Here is a 22,432-nt window from a genome sequence, read left to right on the forward strand (position 1 = left end):
AAGATCAACCAGTAATTATAACAGTATAAACACCTAATCTAGTACAACATAAAAAAAATTAAAATCCATAAGAAAAAGAACACATATAAGTTAAATAAGGAAAAATTACTCAAACGGCTAAAGAAATCATTAAATTAAAAACAGGGGAAAAATAATAAAGTAGGTAATTAGATATAATAGGAATTGGCTGCTCCTTACAAATTAACTTAATAGCATCTCTAAATGGCTGAGGAATTCCAACAAAACCTACCTTATTTGGACCCTTTCGAATCTGAATATAACCTAAAACCTTACGCTCTAATAAAGTTAAAAAGGCAACACTAATTAAAACACAAATAACCAATAAAAGAAAATTCAAAATAAATATAAATAAATCATAAAGTATCAATACTATTTGTAGAAAAAATCTACATTAATGAATTCTAAATTCAACACATTAATCTGTCAAAATAGTAAATAAATTAATATTAATCAATATAACAAAAAATATTTTAACCATATGGTCCTTTCGTACTAATATGGATTAACAATCTTAGGATAGAAACCGACCTGGCTCACGCCGGTCTGAACTCAGATCATGTAAGAATTTAAAGGTCGAACAGACCTAATCATTGGGCTCCTGCACCCAAAATTTTTCTTAATCCAACATCGAGGTCGCAATCTGCTTTGTCGATATGAGCTCTCAAAAACAATTACGCTGTTATCCCTAAGGTAACTTAATCTTATGATCATAAATTATGGATCAAAATAACAAACATAAATAAATGATATAATAATGAGGAGTTTATCTATTCTTCATGTCACCCCAACAAAACATCATCATTAAATATAGAAAGACAAACAAAAAACTATATAAAAGTAAAATGTCAAGCTCTATAGGGTCTTCTCGTCCTAAAGAAAAATTTATTAAGAGACAGTTGATTTCTCGTCAAGCCATTCATTCCAGCCACTAATTAAGAGACTAATGATTATGCTACCTTTGCACGGTCAAAATACTGCGGCTCTTTAAAAATACGCTCAGTGAGCAGGCCAGACCTCAAAATATAAACAAGAGGACATGTTTTTGATAAACAGGCGGAAATCAATTTTGCCTAGTTCCTTATAATAAGTTCACAAGGTAAAAATTTCATACAAATAAATATACTAATTCTATCATTATTACAAAAATTTTAAAATTAAATTAATAATCTTAATAAAAAACCTAAAATATTTATAAAACCAAAATAAAAAATAATGAACTAAAACGTAATCTTAAAGATAGCTGGTTTAAAGCTTACTATTATATTTTTATAAAATAAATTATAGGGTATTAACTTCAAAGCTTATCCCTTAAAGAATAAATAAGTTAATATTTTTACTTAAAAAATTAAATAAAAACAAATAACTTTAAAAAATTAATTTTTTTCTTAAGAAACTAGATATCTTGGGAAACGATTAACATCTCATTTCTATAAATATTTTAATAATAATTATGATACATTAACTATAAATTATTTATAAATCAACCCAAATCGAGACAAGTAAAATAAATACTAAAATTTTGATAAACCCTGATACAAAAGGTACAATAAATAAAATCTACTTAAAAAAATTTAAAATAATATTTCATAAAACACTTACATTACCAATAAACTATAATTTAAAAAATCTATTCTATAAAATATACTAAGACAAAAATACAATAAAATTATTTGTATTAAATAATTAAATAAACAAAAAATAAATATAATAAAATAAATAATCAAGATATCCTGATTTGCACAGAAAAATTTTCAGTGTAATTGAGACACTTTACTAATAAGTTATACTTGAAACTCTTCCGAGATACACTTTCCAGTACATCTACTATGTTACGACTTATCTCATCTAAATTGAAGCTACTTTAAAATAAAATAGAATAATCAATAATGAGAGCGACGGGCGATGTGTACACATCTCAGAGCCAATATCAGTTAAATTACATAAATTAAATTACTATCAAATCCACCTTCATTAACAGTATTTCACTATCAAATCCGTTATAAACAAAAATCTATTGTAACCCACCTCCTCTTAACTATAAGCTGCACCTTGACCTGAAATATTTTATAATTATAAATCTTGAGAATTATAACTGTAAAAAGATTCTCTGATAACGGAGATATACAAACAAATAAATTAAGTAGAGTAAATCGTGTATTATCAATCATGGGGTAGGTTCCTCTGAATGGAATGAGATACCGCCAAATTCTTTGGGTTTAAAGACCTTAACTAATAGTACCCTGGTAAATATAATTAACATTTAAAATAATAGGGTATCTAATCCTAGTTTATTATTTAAATTTCACAGATTCATAAAAAGGGCCACAAATAAATTTTAACATTTCACCTTACAAATTTATATTTCAACCCTAATAATATAAACAACTGTTTTAACCAATAATATTCACTTGTATCAATCGTATAACCGCTGCTGCTGGCACGAATTATGCCGATACTAAATCAATTGCTAAATCCAAAATCACTTGATAATTAAATCAAATTACTGCAAAAAGAACATTTAGTCTAACAAAACTTACATATAATACAAAGAAAAAGTGAATAAACAAGCAAGAATAAAACTTTTAAAAATAAAAAATAAGAAAATTTTAAATCTATTAATTCAGGAAAAAATAAAAGATTCAAATATTTAAAGAAAAAAAAAAGAAAAAACCACAAACATTAACAAAAAAAAAGAAACGCCCCTATTTATGACCACAACAACTTCTCTATTATATATAATTAAAGATTAATATGGAACATGTATAGCAATAAATGTATTATATTCTTTCTTATTTAATCTTTCTTTTCACTAATAAATAAAGAAAGATTAAATAATATAATTAATATATTTTATACAATTATGTAATTTAATATAATATGTTATTAATATGAATTCTTTTTTTTATAGTAAGTTAACTTTCATATATATTAGTTAAATAATCTAACTATAGTTAATTTACATAATTATATTATTATAATTAATATAATTATTTATATTAATTATAATATTTTATATTTAAATTAATAATTTTATTTATTATATCCAATTATAATAATATTAAATATTAAATTACATATTATTATATATATTATATTATAATAACCTATTTTTAGCTAAAAACATAAGTAGCTATAATCCTAGGTAAATAATTGCATTAAAATAATCAATTGATAATGGTAAGATGAACTTATAATACTTTAATTTCAATTAAATGTAATATATTAATATAAATTATTTATTATATATATATATAAAAAATAAAATGAGCAGGATAAATTAATCCTAATTAAACAAAATAATACATAAAAGAATTTCAAATAAAAACTTTCGATTTATATATTAAATAAATGAAGTGCCTGATTAAAGGGTTACCTTGATAGGGTAAATAAAGTAAATAAAATTACCTTAATTAAAATTACATAAGAATGAATTAAACTACCTCCTTTAGTATCAAAAACTAACGTGCATCATACACCTTAATGTAAAAAGGTAAGCTAAACAAGCTAATGGGTTCATACCCCATTTATAGAGGTATCAATCCTCTCCTTTTTAATGACCAACAACTCTACAAAACTTCTCTTCCTATCAACATTAATGATAGGAACGATCCTGTCCATTTCATCAAATTCCTGATTTGGGGTTTGAATAGGACTTGAGATCAACTTACTTTCATTTATTCCGCTCCTAACAAGAAATAAAAATATAATAATAAATGAATCATCAATTAAATATTTTATTGTCCAAGCAATAGCATCGACAATATTATTATTTTCAATTTTGCTGATTCAAATAAAATATCCCATGGGATGGGAAACAAAATTTATCCCATCAATAATAATTAGATCTAGACTATTATTAAAGATTGGAGCTGCACCTTTCCATTTCTGATTTCCAGAAGTTATAGGAGCATCAAGATGAAATAATTGTTTAACATTAATAACATGACAAAAAATCGCCCCAATAATGGTCTTATCTTATTGTATTCAATTAAGAACTTTTATTTGAACAATTATTATCTTAAGAATTATTATTGGGGCAATAGGAGGTTTAAATCAAACATCCTTACGACAACTTTTAGCATATTCATCAATCAGACAACTAGGTTGAATAATTAGATCATTAACAGTCAGAGAAAACATCTGAGAACTATACTTCATTATTTACTCACTATTAAGATTAATTATAGTTTTATTATTTAAGCAAATAAATTTATTTTTCATAAATCAAATTTATTCAGCCAGAAATATAAAAATCGAAATTAAATTCATAATATTCTTATCTTTATTATCTTTAGGTGGACTACCACCATTCCTTGGATTCTTACCAAAATGAATTGTAATACAATCATTAATAGAAAACAATATAACAACTATTATAACTATTATAGTAGTATTTACTACAATTACACTTACTACTATATACGTATTAGATTCTCAGCTCTAATTATATCATACACAGAAAATTCGTGATCTATAAAGATAAAGTCCCAAAAATCAAGAATCATTCTTCCTATAACAGTAATAATTTCAACAATAGGATTGATTTCAACATCAACCTTAATTTCATTATACTAAGGACTTAAGTTAATCAAACTAATAACCTTCAAAGTTATAATTAAAAGAATAATCTTTTAGGCCTTAGTAAAATTTTACACCTCTAGAATTGCAGTCTAGAATCATAATTGAATATAAGACCTAAATATGATAAGAGAGAAAACATCTCATAAGTAGATTTACAGTCTACCACCTAAAATTCAGCCATCTTACCGCAAAAATGATTATTCTCAACAAACCATAAGGACATTGGTACTTTATACTTCATATTTGGAGCATGAGCAGGAATAGTAGGAACATCAATAAGAATACTTATTCGTGCTGAACTTGGCCAACCCGGATCTCTAATTGGGGATGACCAGATTTATAATGTTATTATTACAGCTCACGCATTCGTAATAATTTTCTTTATAGTAATACCTATTATAATTGGTGGATTTGGTAATTGACTTGTTCCACTAATAATTGGTGCACCAGATATAGCATTTCCACGAATAAATAATATAAGTTTTTGATTACTACCACCTTCACTAACCCTTCTTCTTACATCTTCTATAGTAGATAATGGTGCTGGTACAGGATGAACAGTTTACCCTCCTCTAGCAGGAGCTATTGCACACGGGGGTGCATCTGTAGATCTAGCTATTTTTTCACTGCACTTAGCAGGTGTATCATCTATTCTTGGTGCAGTGAATTTCATTACAACAGCAATTAATATACGATCAGAAAGTATAACTTTAGATCAAACACCTTTATTTGTATGATCTGTAGCTATTACAGCATTACTTCTCCTTCTTTCACTTCCAGTTTTAGCAGGAGCTATTACTATATTATTAACAGATCGAAATTTAAATACATCATTCTTTGACCTCGACGATACTCTGACTACCCAGACGCATATACATCATGAAACGTAGTATCAAGAATTGGGTCTACAATTTCTATTGTAGGAATCATTATATTCATTGTAATTATATGAGAAAGAATGATTACAAGCCGAGCAATTATATTTAGAGGTAACATAAGAAGATCAACAGAATGACTACAAAATAACCCTCCTGCAGAACATAGTTACTCAGAATTACCATTAATCTCTAGATTCTAATATGGCAGATTAGTGCAGTAGATTTAAGCTCTACAAATAAAGGTTTGACCTTTTATTAGAAAATATTTATTAATGGCAACATGATCAAATTTATCTCTTCAAGATGGAGCTTCACCATTAATGGAGCAATTATCATTCCTTCATGATCATACTATGGTCGTATTATTATTAATTACAGTAATTGTAGGTTATGCCCTAAGTTATATATTATTTATTGCCTATACTAACCGTAATATACTTCATGGACATTTAATTGAAACAATCTGAACAGCTTTACCAGCAATTACATTAATTTTTATTGCCCTTCCATCATTAGGACTATTATATTTACTTGATGATTCAGTAGATGCAATAATTATAATTAAAACCATTGGACGACAATGATATTGAAGATATGAATATTCAGACTTCATAGACGTAGAATTTGACACTTATATAACACCAGAACAAGACCTAGAAAATGATGGATTCCGACTACTAGATGTAGATAACCGAACAATCCTACCAATAAATACAGAAGTACGAGTATTAACAAGAGCATCAGATGTTCTACACTCATGAGCAGTTCCTGCATTAGGGGTTAAAATTGATGCAACGCCAGGTCGGTTAAATCAAGGAACATTCACAATAAATCGACCTGGATTATTCTTTGGACAATGCTCAGAAATCTGTGGAGCAAACCACAGATTTATACCAATTGTAATTGAAAGAACTTCAGTAAATTTATTTATTAAGTGATTATCTAAGATAATTTAAGGAGTTAGTTAAAATAAATAACATTAGAGTGTCAATCTAAAGTAACTAAAAAAAATTAGTACACCTTGAAATTCATCAGATGACTGAAAGTAAGTAATGGTCTCTTAAACCAAATAATAGTAAATTAACGACTACTTCTGATGGGGAAATTATATCCAAATCCCTCAAATATCCCCTCTTATATGATTCTCACTATTCATTATATTTTCAGCTACATTAATCTTGTTTAATCAAATACACTTCTTCTCATTTAAACCTAACCTTATTAAAAGAGCAGAAAAAGGAACAATTGAAATAAAAAACTTAAATTGAAAATGATAACAAATCTATTCTCAACATTTGACCCATCAACTAACATCTTTAATTTATCATTAAATTGAACTAGAACATTTCTAGGACTATTATTAATCCCATCACTATTTTGACTTACACCATCACGAATTAACATTATCTGAAATAAACTAAATTTAACCTTACATAATGAATTTAAAACACTTCTTGGACCAAAATCATTTAATGGAACAACATTCATTTTCATCTCAATTTTTATTATAATATTATTTAACAATTTCATAGGATTATTCCCTTATATTTTTACTAGAACAAGACATTTAGCATTAACATTTGCAATTGCCCTACCTATATGGCTAAGATTTATATTATTTGGATGAATTAACCATACTAATCATATATTTACACACCTTGTACCACAAGGTACACCGCCTGCATTAATATCATTTATAGTACTAATTGAAACAATTAGTAATGTTATTCGACCAGGTACATTAGCAGTACGGTTGGCAGCAAATATAATTGCAGGACACTTATTATTAACCTTATTAGGAAACACAGGACCATCTATAGCAATAAACTTAATCTCATTACTAATTATTGGACAAATACTTCTATTAATTCTAGAATCAGCAGTAGCAATAATTCAAGCCTATGTTTTCTCAATTCTAAGAACTCTATATTCTAGAGAAGTATATTAAACGTATGTTAACAACTCACTCAAACCACCCATTCCACTTAGTAGACTATAGACCTTGACCATTAACAGGAGCAATTGGAGCAATAGTCCTAGTATCAGGACTAGCAAAATGATTCCACCTATTTAATATTAACTTATTCATAATTGGATTTGGAATTACCCTAGTAACTATAATTCAATGATGACGAGATGTAGTACGAGAAGGAACATATCAAGGATTACATACAGGATTTGTATCAATTGGATTACGATGAGGAATAATTTTATTTATTGCATCAGAGGTATTATTTTTCGTTCCTTTTTTTTGAGCATTCTTTAGAAGAAGATTAGCACCAACAATTGAACTAGGAATACTATGACCTCCAATAGGAATTCAACCCTTTAACCCTATACAAATTCCATTACTTAATACAGCTATTCTTTTAGCATCAGGAGTAACAGTAACATGAGCACATCATAGTTTAATGGAATCTAATCATACTCAAGCACTACAAGGATTATTCATCACAGTGTTATTAGGACTATACTTTACAATACTTCAAGCATATGAATATTGAGAAGCACCTTTTACCATTGCAGATGCAGTTTATGGATCAACATTCTTTGTAGCAACAGGATTCCATGGTTTACACGTAATTATTGGAACAATCTTTTTATCAACATGTCTACTTCGACACTCAATAAATCAATTTTCACCAAGACATCACTTTGGATTTGAAGCAGCAGCATGATACTGACACTTCGTAGACGTAGTATGATTATTCTTATATATCTCTATTTATTGATGAGGTAGATAATTGTTTTTCTACTATAAATTGTACATTTGACTTCCAATCAGAAAGCTTGATATAAATCAAGAAAAACAATTCTAATTCTATCAACAAGAGTTTTCATTAGATTTATTACTCCAATAACTGTTATAATCCTGGCAACAACACTATCAAAAAAATTAATTAATGATCGAGAAAAAAGATCACCATTTGAATGTGGGTTTGATCCAAAAAGATCAGCACGAATACCATTCTCAATACGATTCTTCCTAATCGCAGTAATCTTTTTAATTTTTGATGTAGAAATTGCACTAATTCTACCAATTGTAATTATTTTTAAAACTTCAGACATTATAATCTGAACAGTATCAACAATATTTTTTATTCTAGTTCTATTAGGAGGACTATACCATGAATGAAACCAAGGAGCATTACAATGAGCAGAATAAAGGGTTGTAGTTAAATATAACATTTGGGTTGCATTCAAAAAGTATTGATATTATCAATCAACCTTAAATAGAATAAGAAGCGAAATATTGCAGTCAGTTTCGACCTGGAAGATTGGTATGTACTACCCTTATTCTTATTAATTGAAGCCAAAAAGAGGCGTATTACTGTTAATAATATAATTGAACTATAATAGTTCCAATTAAGGAAATGTAAAGCCAATATGAAAGCTGCTAACTTTTTATATTAGCGGTTAAACTCCGTTAACATTTCTAGAATTTATATAGTTTAAATAAAACATTACATTTTCACTGTAAAAATAATATATCTATATTTATAAATACTTAAAAGTAAAAATACTTCCTTAACATCTTCAGTGTCACGCTCTAATTATAAGCTATTTAAGTAAACGAAAAACAATATTACCAAAATAAATATTCAAAAAATAAAAGTTAAAAGATAAATCTTGAAATTAGAATCATATCAACCTTGAATATAACCAATTAAATAAATAAATAATCTATATAAACCTTGACCACCAAGTAATTCACCTCAACCATAATCAAATGACTTAGATGAATAATAACCTATTTTTAAAGGAATATATCTAATAAACTTAGTTGAAAGAAAAGGTATAAATCATATAGAAACAGCAAATCTAACAAAAGAAAGTATACTTAAAGAAAATAAATTATGAGAAAAATCAAAATTAGAAATAAGATAACCTAAATAAGCACCTAAAATAACAACTGTAATAGTTAAAAACTTTAAATAATAAGGTAAAGCAATCACATGAGGAATAGGAAAAATTAATCAAGATAAAAGACTACCACCAAAAACAGCAACAAACAATAGACCAATTATTCCAAATGAAATATAATAACCCTTATCATCAAAAGAAAATCTAGAATAAAAATTATTATCACCAGATATTGAATAATAAAACAAACGAAAAGAATAAGAAGCAGTTAAACCAGTAGAAAAAAAATAAAGAAAAAAAATTAAACAATTAATTCATCTTAAACAAACCATCTCAAGAATTAAATCCTTTGAATAAAATCCCGCTAAAAAAGGTATTCCACACAAAGATAAACTAGAAACATTAAAACAAACTGAAGTTAAAGGTATGAAATTAACAATTGATCCTATAAAACGAATATCCTGAGAATCCTTCAAATTATGAATTATTGAACCTGCACATATAAATAATAATGCCTTAAATAAAGCATGAGCCAATAAATGAAAAAATGCAAGCTTTGGATAACCTATAGCCAAAATTCTTATTATTAAACCAAGTTGTCTTAAAGTAGAAAGAGCAATAATCTTCTTTAAATCAAACTCAAAATTAGCGCCCAATCCAGCCATAAATATAGTTATACAACCAATTAAAAGTAAAAATCAACCACAATTATAAGTATCCAATATTGGTCTAAAACGAATTAATAAATAAACACCAGCAGTAACAAGAGTAGAAGAATGAACTAAAGCAGAAACAGGAGTAGGAGCTGCTATAGCAGCAGGAAGTCATGAAGAGAAAGGAATCTGAGCTCTCTTAGTTATAGCTGCTAAAACAATTAATATAGTAATGAGCTTTATTTCAAAAGAATTAGAAATAAAATCATAATAATAAATATAATTTCAACCACCAAAATTTAACATTCATGCAATAGAAATTAAAATAGCAACATCACCAATACGATTAGAAAGTGCAGTTAATATACCAGCACTATAAGATTTTACATTTTGATAATAAATAACTAAACAATAAGAAACTAAACCTAAACCATCTCAACCTAATAAAATTCTAATTAAATTAGGACTAATAATTAAAAAACCTATAGAAAGAATAAATATTAAAACAATAATAATAAAACGATTTATATTCTTTTCACCAGATATATAATCCTCTCTATAATAAATAACCAAAGAAGAAATATATATAACAAAAGATATAAAAATAAGAGATATTCAATCCAAAATTAAAGTTATAACAACTATAGAGCATTTAAATTGAAAAGCTCTCACTCAACAAAAACTCTATAATCAACTATTAAATAATAAATACCTAAAATAAAAATTATAGTTCTCGAAATAAACAAAGAAAAAAACCTCAAAGAACAAATAGAAAATAAATTCACGGCCTAAGATGAAAAACTTCATATCATTGATTCCACAAAACAAAATTTTTTAATTAAAATACTTAAGCAAACTAAACAAAGAAATATTCACCCTTTAAACAGAGAATATTTAAAGGCAATCAATGTAAAAGTAAAAGATGATATTCACGAAAATAACCAAGAGAACAAGTATAAACACCAGAATAATAATTCCCATGCTGAGTATAAGAATATATATACAAAGTATAAACAGCTCTAAAAAAAGATAAAAAAATCAAAGCAAAGAATCTAAAAGAAGATCAAGATATAATTCTATTTAATAATCTAATTTCACCTACCAAATTTAAAGAAGGAGGAGCAGCCATATTTGATGATCTTAAAAGAAATCATCATAAAGCCATTCTTGGCATCAAATTAATTATACCCTTGTTAATTAATAATCTTCGTCTACCTAAACGTTCATAAATAATATTAGATAAACAAAATAAACCAGAAGAACATAAACCATGACCAACCATTAGAGAAAGAGAACCTACACAACCTCATCAATTCATAGTCATCAATCCACCAATAACCATTCTTATATGAGCAACAGAAGAATATGCAATTAAAGACTTTAAATCAACCTGACGAAAACAAATAAATCTTACAACAACACCCCCAGATAAACCTAAAGACAATCAAAAATAATTAAACTTTAAACCCAAATAAGAAATAACCTTTATAGCACGAAAAATACCATAACCACCTAACTTTAATAAAACAAAAGCAAGAATTATTCTACCTGAAATAGGGGCATCGACATGAGCCTTAGGAAGTCATAAATGAACCAAAAACATAGGTATCTTAACTAAAAAAGCCAAAATTATAAATACATAAAACATAAAATAATAAGAACCAAAATCAACCAATAAAGGAAAATATACGGTATTAGAAAAATCATAAACCTTAAATAAAACTAATAATAAAGGTAATCTAGCAACCAAAGTATAAAACGCTCAGGTTGATAACCCCAACCCAAAATTAAAAGTAAAGTAGGAACTAATCTAGCCTCAAAAAAAATATAAAAAGAAAGAAGACTTAATCTAGCAAATGAACAATAAAGCATAATTATTAAAATCAAAACCATAAAAACAAAAAAATTAGAATGATATGAACTTAAATAAACTGAACCTCTAGCAGTGATTATTAAAGAACAAATCCTAAAACTAAGTAAAATTAAACTAAAAGAAAAATAATCAATACCAAAATAATATCTAATTATATTCAAATCAGCATATGAATAAACACAAATTATAAAAACAAAACCCGACAGAAACATTAAAGAATGAACCAACCATCAACAATTATTTAATAAACAAAGAGGGATCAAAAAAATAGTTATAAATAAATACTTTAACATAAAGATAAACCAAAAGAATTAAAAAAATCATTACCATGAGAACGAATTATTGAAACTAAAATAGAAAGACCTAAAGCACCCTCACAAACAGAAAAAACTAAAAAATAACAGGAAAAAAATAATCATAATCAAACTCAATAAGAAAAACAATAACTAACATAAATAAAGAAAGAACAATATATTCTAATCTCAAAAGAACCATTAATAAATGTTTACGTTTAGAAGAAAAAACATAAACACCAGCAAAATAAATCAATAAAGAAGTAAAAATAGAGAATATAAACATTAGTTTTAATAGTTTAAAAAAAACGCCGGTCTTGTAAACCGGAAATAAGTCCAGCCCCCACTTTTAAAACTTCAGAGGTGGAAAAGCTTCCATCATCGGTCCCCAAAACCGGTATTTTAAATAAACTAACCCCTGAAATGATCAAAATAATAATTATATCATTATCAAATGTAATAAATATTAATTTCATTAAATTAAGACACCCAATATCAATAATGCTTTTTATTATCCTTCAAACCTTCCTAGTTGGATTAATAACAGGAACAATAATAGAAAGATATTGATTATCATATATTTTATTTTTAACATTTCTTGGTGGTATACTAGTATTATTTATTTACATTACAAGAATTGCATCAAACGAAATATTTCAGCCTAAATCAATCACTATAATTATTACATTAATAATGTGAGTATTTATCATATTAATATTAACTATTCTAGATATATCTATATTTATAGACTTTTTCAAAAACACCGAAACTATAAATATTGATAATTCAATCAATTATCAAGAAATAACAATATCTTTAGAAAAATTATATAATAGAACAACATTCATTATTACAATAATAATAATAATTTATTTATTTTTAGCACTACTAGCAGTTGCTAAAATCACCAATATTAATCAGGGACCTATTCGTAAAATAAGATAATTACTAATGAATAAACCCTTACGATTAAGACATCCTTTAATTAAAATTATTAATAACTCTTTAATTGACTTACCTGCCCCAACAAATATTTCATTTTGATGAAATTTTGGATCCCTATTAGGGTTATGTTTGGTAATTCAAATCGTAACTGGACTATTTTTAGCTATACATTATACATCAAATATTGAAACAGATTTAGTCCAATGAGTATGAGGAGGATTCGCTGTTGATAATGCAACATTAAATCGATTCTTCACATTCCATTTTGTATTACCATTTATTATTGCTGCTATAGCAGCAATTCATTTATTTTTTCTTCACCAAACAGGATCTAATAATCCTCTTGGACTAAATGGAGATATTGAAAAAATTCCATTCCATCCATACTTTACCTTTAAGGATTCTATTACATTTGTAATAATAACATCATTATTAATTATACTATGTTTAATTAATCCTTACCTATTACGAGATCCAGATAACTTTGTACCTGCCAACCCATTAGTAACACCAGTTCACATTCAACCAGAATGATATTTCCTATTTGCGTATGCAATTCTACGATCTATCCCTAATAAGTTAGGAGGTGTTATTGCATTATTTTTATCAATTAGAATCTTAATAATTTTACCATTTTATAATAAAACACCATTCCGAGGCATTCAATTTTACCCTATTAATCAAATTTTATTCTGAATTATAGTAGTTGTTGTATGCTTACTAACGTGAATTGGTAAACGACCTGTTGAAGAACATTATATTATAACAGGTCAAATCTTAACAATTATTTACTTCACATATTTCTTAATTAATGTCCATGTCGCAAACGCATGAGATAAATTAATTAAGGAATAAAGTTAATTAGCTTAGGAAAAGCATATGTTTTGAAAACATAAAATTAGAAGTTTAACTCTTCTATTAACTTTTCTCAAAAAATTTCACTAAACAAATGAGATAAATAAAATCTTTAAACCAACAAAGAAAATAAAAAAATTCAAAGATGAAGGTAAAAAACTTTTTCAAGCTAAGTACATTAATTTATCATAACGGAACCGTGGTAATGTTCCACGAACCCAAATAAAACCAAAAGATATAATAGCAAGCTTAATAAAAAATATAAAAGAATAAAAATCACCGCCCAAAAAAATTAAAGCCATTAACATTCTTATGAAGACAATTCTAGTATATTCAGCCAAAAAAATTAAAGTAAAACCACCCGCACCATACTCAATATTAAATCCTGAAACTAACTCAGATTCCCCTTCAGCAAAATCAAAAGGAGTACGATTAGTTTCAGCTAAGCAAGAAGCAAAACAAGCTAAAGCTAAAGGAAAAGAAATAATAATAAATCAACAATAAAGCTGATAGTTTATAAAATCAAACATATTAAAACTACCAATTAAAATAATTAAAGACAATAAAATTAAAGCTAAACTAACTTCATAAGAAATTGTTTGAGCAACAGAACGAAGAGAACCTAATAATGAATAATTTGAATTAGAAGATCAACCAGCAATTATAACAGTATAAACACCTAATCTAGTACAACATAAAAAAAATAAAAATCCATAAGAAAAAGAACACATATAAGTTAAATAAGGAAAAATTACTCAAACGGCTAAAGAAATCATTAAATTAAAAACAGGGGAAAAATAATAAAGTAGGTAATTAGATATAATAGGAATTGGCTGCTCCTTACAAATTAACTTAATAGCATCTCTAAATGGCTGAGGAATTCCAACAAAACCTACCTTATTTGGACCCTTTCGAATCTGAATATAACCTAAAACCTTACGCTCTAATAAAGTTAAAAAGGCAACACTAATTGAAACACAAATAACCAATAAAAGGAAATTCAAAATAAATATAAATAAATCATAAAGTATCAATACCATTTGTAGAAAAAATCTACATAAATGAATTCTAAATTCAACACATTAATCTGTCAAAATAGTAATAAATTAATATTAATCAATATAACAAAAAATATTTTAACCATATGGTCCTTTCGTACTAATATGGATTAACAATCTTAGGATAGAAACCGACCTGGCTCACGCCGGTCTGAACTCAGATCATGTAAGAATTTAAAGGTCGAACAGACCTAATCATTGGGCTCCTGCACCCAAAATTTTTCTTAATCCAACATCGAGGTCGCAATCTGCTTTGTCGATATGAGCTCTCAAAAACAATTACGCTGTTATCCCTAAGGTAACTTAATCTTATGATCATAAATTATGGATCAAAATAACAAACATAAATAAATGATATAATAATGAAGAGTTTATCTATTCTTCATGTCACCCCAACAAAACATCATCATTAAATATAGAAAGACAAACAAAAAACTATATAAAAGTAAAATGTCAAGCTCTATAGGGTCTTCTCGTCCTAAAGAAGAATTTAAGCCTTTTGACTCAAAAGTTAAATTCAAAAATTTATTAAGAGACAGTTGATTTCTCGTCAAGCCATTCATTCCAGCCACTAATTAAGAGACTAATGATTATGCTACCTTTGCACGGTCAAAATACCGCGGCTCTTTAAAAATACGCTCAGTGAGCAGGCCAGACCTCAAAATATAAACAAGAGGACATGTTTTTGATAAACAGGTGGAAATCAATTTTGCCTAGTTCCTTATAATAAGATCACAAGGTAAAAATTTCAAACAAATAAATATACTAATTCTATCATTATTACAAAAATTTTAGAATTAAATTAATAATCTTAATAAAAAACCTAAAATATTTATAAAATCAAAATAAAAAATAATGAACTAAAACGTAATCTTAAAGATAGCTGGTTTAAAGCTTACTATTATATTTTTATAAAATAAATTATAGGGTATTAACTTCAATGCTTATCCCTTAAAGAATAAATAAGTTAATATTTTTACTTAAAAAATTAAATAAAAACAAATAACTTTTTAAAAAATTAAATTTTTTCTTAAGAAACTAGATATCTTGGGAAACGATTAACATCTCATTTCTATAAATAATTTAATAATAATTATGATACATTAACTATAAATTATTTATAAATCAACCCAAATCGAGACAAGTAAAATAAATACTAAAATTTTGATAAACCCTGATACAAAAGGTACAATAAATAAAATCTACTTAAAAAAATTTAAAATAATATTTCATAAAACACTTACATTACCAATAAACTATAATTTAAAAAATCAATTCTATAAAATATACTAAGACAAAAATACAATAAAATTATTTATATTAAATAATTAAATAAACAAAAAATAAATATAATAAAATAAATAATCAAGATATCCTGATTTGCACAGAAAAATTTTCAGTGTAAATGAAACACTTTACTAATAAGTTATATCTTGAAACTCTTCCTAGATACACTTTCCAGTACATCTACTATGTTACGACTTATCTCATCTAAATTGAAGCTACTTTAAAATAAAATAGAATAATCAATAATGAGAGCGACGGGCGATGTGTACACATCTCAGAGCCAATATCAGTTAAATTAAATAAATTAAATTACTATCAAATCCACCTTCATTAACAGTATTTCACTATCAAATTCGTTGTAAACAAAAATCTATTGTAACCCACCTCCTCTTAACTATAAGCTGCACCTTGACCTGAAATATTTTATAATTATAAATCTTGAGAATTATAACTGTAAAAAGATTCTCTGATAACGGAGATATACAAACAAATAAATTAAGTAGAGTAAATCGTGTATTATCAATCATGGGGTAGGTTCCTCTGAATGGAATGAGATACCGCCAAATTCTTTGGGTTTAAAGACCTTAACTAATAGTACCCTGGTAAATATAATTAACATTTAAAATAATAGGGTATCTAATCCTAGTTTATTATTTAAATTTCACAGATTCATAAAAAGGGCCACAAATAAATTTTAACATTTCACCTTACAAATTTATATTTCAACCCTAATAATATAAACAACTGTTTTAACCAATAATATTCACTTGTATCAATCGTATAACCGCGGCTGCTGGCACGAATTATGCCGATACTAAATCAATTGCTAAATCCAAAATCACTTGATAATTAAATCAAATTGCTGCAAAAAGAACATTTAGTCTAACAAAACTTACATATAATACAAAGAAAAAGTGAATAAACAAGCAAGAATAAAACTTTTAAAAATAAAAAATTAGAAAATTTTAAATCTATTAATTCAGGAAAAAATAAAAGATTCAAATATTTAAAGAAAAAAAAAGAAAAAAACCACAAACATTAACAAAAAAAAAAGAAACGCCCCTATGTATGACCACAACTACTTCTCTATTATATATAATTGAAGATTAATATGGAACATGTATAGCAATAAATGTATTATATTCTTTCTTATTTAATCTTTCTTTTCACTAATAAATAAAGAAAGATTAAATAATATAATAAATATATTTTATACAATTATGTAATTTAATATAATATGTTATTAATATGAATTCTTTTTTTTATATTAAGTTAACTTTCATATATATTAGTTAAATAATCTAATTATAGATAATTTACATAATTATATTATTATAATTAATATAATTATTTATATTAATTATAATATTTTATATTTAAATTAATAATTTTATTTATTATATCCAATTATAATAATATTAAATATTAAATTACATATTATTATATATATTATATTATAATAACCTATTTTAAGCTAAAAACATAAGTAGCTATAATCCTAGGTAAATAATTGCATTAAAATAATCAATTGATAATGGTAAGATGAACTTATAATACTTTAATTTCAATTAAATGTAATATATTAATATAAATTATTTATTATATATATATATATATATATAAAATAAAATGAGCAGGATAAATTAATCCTAATTAAACAAAATAATACATAAAAGAATTTCAAATAAAAACTTTCGATTTATATATTAAATAAATGAAGTGCCTGATTAAAGGGTTACCTTGATAGGGTAAATAAAGTAAATAAAATTACCTTCATTAAAATTACATAAGATAGAATTAAACTACCTCCTTTAGTATCAAAAACTAACGTGCATCATACACCTTAATGTAAAAAGGTAAGCTAAACAAGCTAATGGGTTCATACCCCATTTATAGAGGTATCAATCCATTCCTTTTTAATGACCAACAACTCTACAAAACTTCTCTTCCTATCAACATTAATGATAGGAACGATCCTGTCCATTTCATCAAATTCCTGATTTGGGGTTTGAATAGGACTTGAGATCAACTTACTTTCATTTATTCCACTCCTAACAAGAAATAAAAATATAATAATAAATGAATCATCAATTAAATATTTTATTGTCCAAGCAATAGCATCGACAATATTATTATTTTCAATTTTGCTGATTCAAATAAAATATCCCATGGGATGGGAAACAGAATTTATCCCATCAATAATAATTAGATCTAGACTATTATTAAAGATTGGAGCTGCACCTTTCCATTTCTGATTTCCAGAAGTTATAGGAGCATCAAGATGAAATAATTGTTTAACATTAATAACATGACAAAAAATCGCCCCAATAATGGTCTTATCTTATTGTATTCAATTAAGAACTTTTATTTGAACAATTATTATCTTAAGAATTATTATTGGGGCAATAGGAGGTTTAAATCAAACATCCTTACGACAACTTTTAGCATATTCATCAATCAGACATCTAGGTTGAATAATTAGATCATTAACAGTCAGAGAAAACATCTGACAACTATACTTCATTATTTACTCACTATTAAGATTAATTATAGTTTTATTATTTAAGCAAATAAATTTATTTTTCATAAATCAAATTTATTCAGCCAGAAATATAAAAACCGAAATTAAATTCATAATATTCTTATCTTTATTATCTTTAGGTGGACTACCACCATTCCTTGGATTCTTACCAAAATGAATTGTAATACAATCATTAATAGAAAACAATATAACAACTATTATAACTATTATAGTTGTATTAACTACAATTACACTCTACTACTATATACGTATTAGATTCTCAGCTCTAATTATATCATACACAGAAAATTCGTGATCTATAAAGATAAAGTCCCAAAAATCAAGAATCATTCTTCCTATAACAGTAATAATTTCAACAATAGGATTGATTTCAACATCAACCTTAATTTCATTATACTAAGGACTTAAGTTAATCAAACTAATAACCTTCAAAGTTATAATTAAAAGAATAATCTTTTAGGCCTTAGTAAAATTTTACACCTCTAGAGTTGCAGTCTAGAATCATAATTGAATATAAGACCTAAATATGATAAGAGAGAAAACATCTCATAAGTAGATTTACAGTCTACCACCTAAAATTCAGCCATCTTACCGCAAAAATGATTATTCTCAACAAACCATAAGGACATTGGTACTTTATACTTCATATTTGGAGCATGAGCAGGAATAGTAGGAACATCAATAAGAATACTTATTCGTGCTGAACTTGGCCAACCCGGATCTCTAATTGGGGATGACCAGATTTATAATGTTATTATTACAGCTCACGCATTCGTAATAATTTTCTTTATAGTAATACCTATTATAATTGGTGGATTTGGTAATTGACTTGTTCCACTAATAATTGGTGCACCAGATATAGCATTTCCACGAATAAATAATATAAGTTTTTGATTACTACCACCTTCACTAACCCTTCTTCTTACATCTTCTATAGTAGATAATGGTGCTGGTACAGGATGAACAGTTTACCCTCCTCTAGCAGGAGCTATTGCACACGGGGTGCATCTGTAGATCTAGCTATTTTTTCACTGCACTTAGCAGGTGTATCATCTATTCTTGGTGCAGTGAATTTCATTACAACAGCAATTAATATACGATCAGAAAGTATAACTTTAGATCAAACACCTTTATTTGTATGATCTGTAGCTATTACAGCATTACTTCTCCTTCTTTCACTTCCAGTTTTAGCAGGAGCTATTACTATATTATTAACAGATCGAAATTTAAATACATCATTCTTTGACCCTGCAGGAGGGGGTGACCCAATTCTATATCAACATCTATTTTGATTCTTTGGACACCCAGAAGTTTATATTTTAATTCTACCGGGGTTCGGAATTATTTCACATATTGTATGTCAAGAAAGAGGAAAAATTGAATCATTTGGAACATTAGGTATAATTTATGCTATACTATCAATTGGACTAATAGGATTTATTGTATGAGCACATCATATATTTACAGTAGGAATGGATGTTGACACACGAGCATATTTTACATCAGCAACAATAATTATTGCTGTACCTACAGGAATTAAGGTATTTAGATGATTAGCTACATTATATGGAACTAAATTCAAGTTCAATCCACCATTATTATGAGCTCTAGGATTTATTTTCCTATTTACAATTGGTGGATTAACAGGATTAGTATTAGCAAATTCATCACTTGATATTGTATTACATGATACATATTATGTTGTAGCCCACTTTCATTATGTATTATCTATAGGAGCAGTATTTGCAATTATAGGAGGTGTCATTCAATGATATCCACTATTTACAGGATTAACTATAAATAATACATGATTAAAAATCCAATTTACAATTATATTCATTGGAGTAAATTTAACATTCTTTCCTCAACACTTCCTAGGATTAGCAGGAATACCTCGACGATACTCTGACTACCCAGACGCATATACATCATGAAACGTAGTATCAAGAATTGGGTCTACAATTTCTATTGTAGGAATCATTATATTCATTGTAATTATATGAGAAAGAATGATTACAAACCGAGCAATTATATTTAGAGCTAACATAAGAAGATCAACAGAATGACTACAAAATAACCCTCCTGCAGAACATAGTTACTCAGAATTACCATTAATCTCTAGATTCTAATATGGCAGATTAGTGCAGTAGATTTAAGCTCTACAAATAAAGGTTTGACCTTTTATTAGAAAATATTTATTAATGGCAACATGATCAAATTTATCTCTTCAAGATGGAGCTTCACCATGAATGGAGCAATTATCATTCTTTCATGATCATACTATGGTCGTATTATTATTAATTACAGTAATTGTAGGTTATGCCCTAAGTTATATATTATTTATTGCCTATACTAACCGTAATATACTTCATGGACATTTAATTGAAACAATCTGAACAGCTTTACCAGCAATTACATTAATTTTTATTGCCCTTCCATCATTACGACTATTATATTTACTTGATGATTCAGTAGATGCAATAATTACAATTAAAACCATTGGACGACAATGATATTCAAGATATGAATATTCAGACTTCATAGACGTAGAATTTGACACTTATATAACACCAGAACAAGACCTAGAAAATGATGGATTCCGACTACTAGATGTAGATAACCGAACAATCCTACCAATAAATACAGAAGTACGAGTATTAACAAGAGCATCAGATGTTCTACACTCATGAGCAGTTCCTGCATTAGGGGTTAAAATTGATGCAACGCCAGGTCGGTTAAATCAAGGAACATTCACAATAAATCGACCTGGATTATTCTTTGGACAATGCTCAGAAATCTGTGGAGCAAACCACAGATTTATACCAATTGTAATTGAAAGAACTTCAGTAAATTTATTTATTAAGTGATTATCTAAGATAATTTAAGGAGTTAGTTAAAATAAATAACATTAGAGTGTCAATCTAAAGTAACTAAAAAAAATTAGTACACCTTGAAATTCATCAGATGACTGAAAGTAAGTAATGGTCTCTTAAACCAAATAATAGTAAATTAACGACTACTTCTGATGGGGAAATTATATCCAAATCCCTCAAATATCCCCTCTTATATGATTCTCACTATTCATTATATTTTCAGCTACATTAATCTTGTTTAATCAAATACACTTCTTCTCATTTAAACCTAACCTTATTAAAAGAGCAGAAAAAGGAACAATTGAAATAAAAAACATAAATTGAAAATGATAACAAATCTATTCTCAACATTTGACCAATCAACTAACATCTTTAATTTATCATTAAATTGAACTAGAACATTTCTAGGACTATTATTAATCCCATCACTATTTTGACTTACACCATCACGAATTAACATTATCTGAAATAAACTAAATTTAACCTTACATAATGAATTTAAAACACTTCTTGGACCAAAATCATTTAATGGAACCACATTCATTTTCATCTCAATTTTTATTATAATATTATTTAACAATTTCATAGGATTATTCCCTTATATTTTTACTAGAACAAGACATTTAGCATTAACATTTGCAATTGCCCTACCTATATGGCTAAGATTTATATTATTTGGATGAATTAACCATACTAATCATATATTTAC

The 22,432-nt window shown here is 26.6% G+C and overlaps 5 long non-coding RNA genes across 5 annotated transcripts in view; 2 read left to right on the forward strand and 3 right to left on the reverse strand.

Annotated features, from left to right (window-relative positions):
- LOC126302196 (uncharacterized) overlaps positions 1-22,432 on the reverse strand; it is a 153,461-nt gene that overhangs the window by 68,278 nt on the left and 62,751 nt on the right. The gene's annotated exons all lie outside the window — the stretch shown is intronic.
- LOC126302202 (uncharacterized) overlaps positions 1-22,432 on the reverse strand; it is a 139,852-nt gene that overhangs the window by 67,905 nt on the left and 49,515 nt on the right. The gene's annotated exons all lie outside the window — the stretch shown is intronic.
- LOC126302208 (uncharacterized) overlaps positions 1-22,432 on the forward strand; it is a 124,404-nt gene that overhangs the window by 57,400 nt on the left and 44,572 nt on the right. The gene's annotated exons all lie outside the window — the stretch shown is intronic.
- LOC126302203 (uncharacterized) lies at positions 456-15,942 on the reverse strand. The gene is made up of 2 exons (XR_007553120.1): positions 15,845-15,942; positions 456-1,201 (listed from the first exon to the last, which is right to left on the reverse strand). It is a non-coding gene; the product is annotated as an uncharacterized LOC126302203 (long non-coding RNA).
- Positions 5,451-20,974, forward strand: LOC126302207 (uncharacterized). The gene is made up of 2 exons (XR_007553123.1): positions 5,451-5,591; positions 20,891-20,974. It is a non-coding gene; the product is annotated as an uncharacterized LOC126302207 (long non-coding RNA).

The sequence above is a fragment of the Schistocerca gregaria genome, unplaced genomic scaffold (assembly GCF_023897955.1).
Source record: "Schistocerca gregaria isolate iqSchGreg1 unplaced genomic scaffold, iqSchGreg1.2 ptg000169l, whole genome shotgun sequence".
In the NCBI taxonomy this organism is placed as follows: domain Eukaryota; kingdom Metazoa; phylum Arthropoda; class Insecta; order Orthoptera; family Acrididae; genus Schistocerca; species Schistocerca gregaria.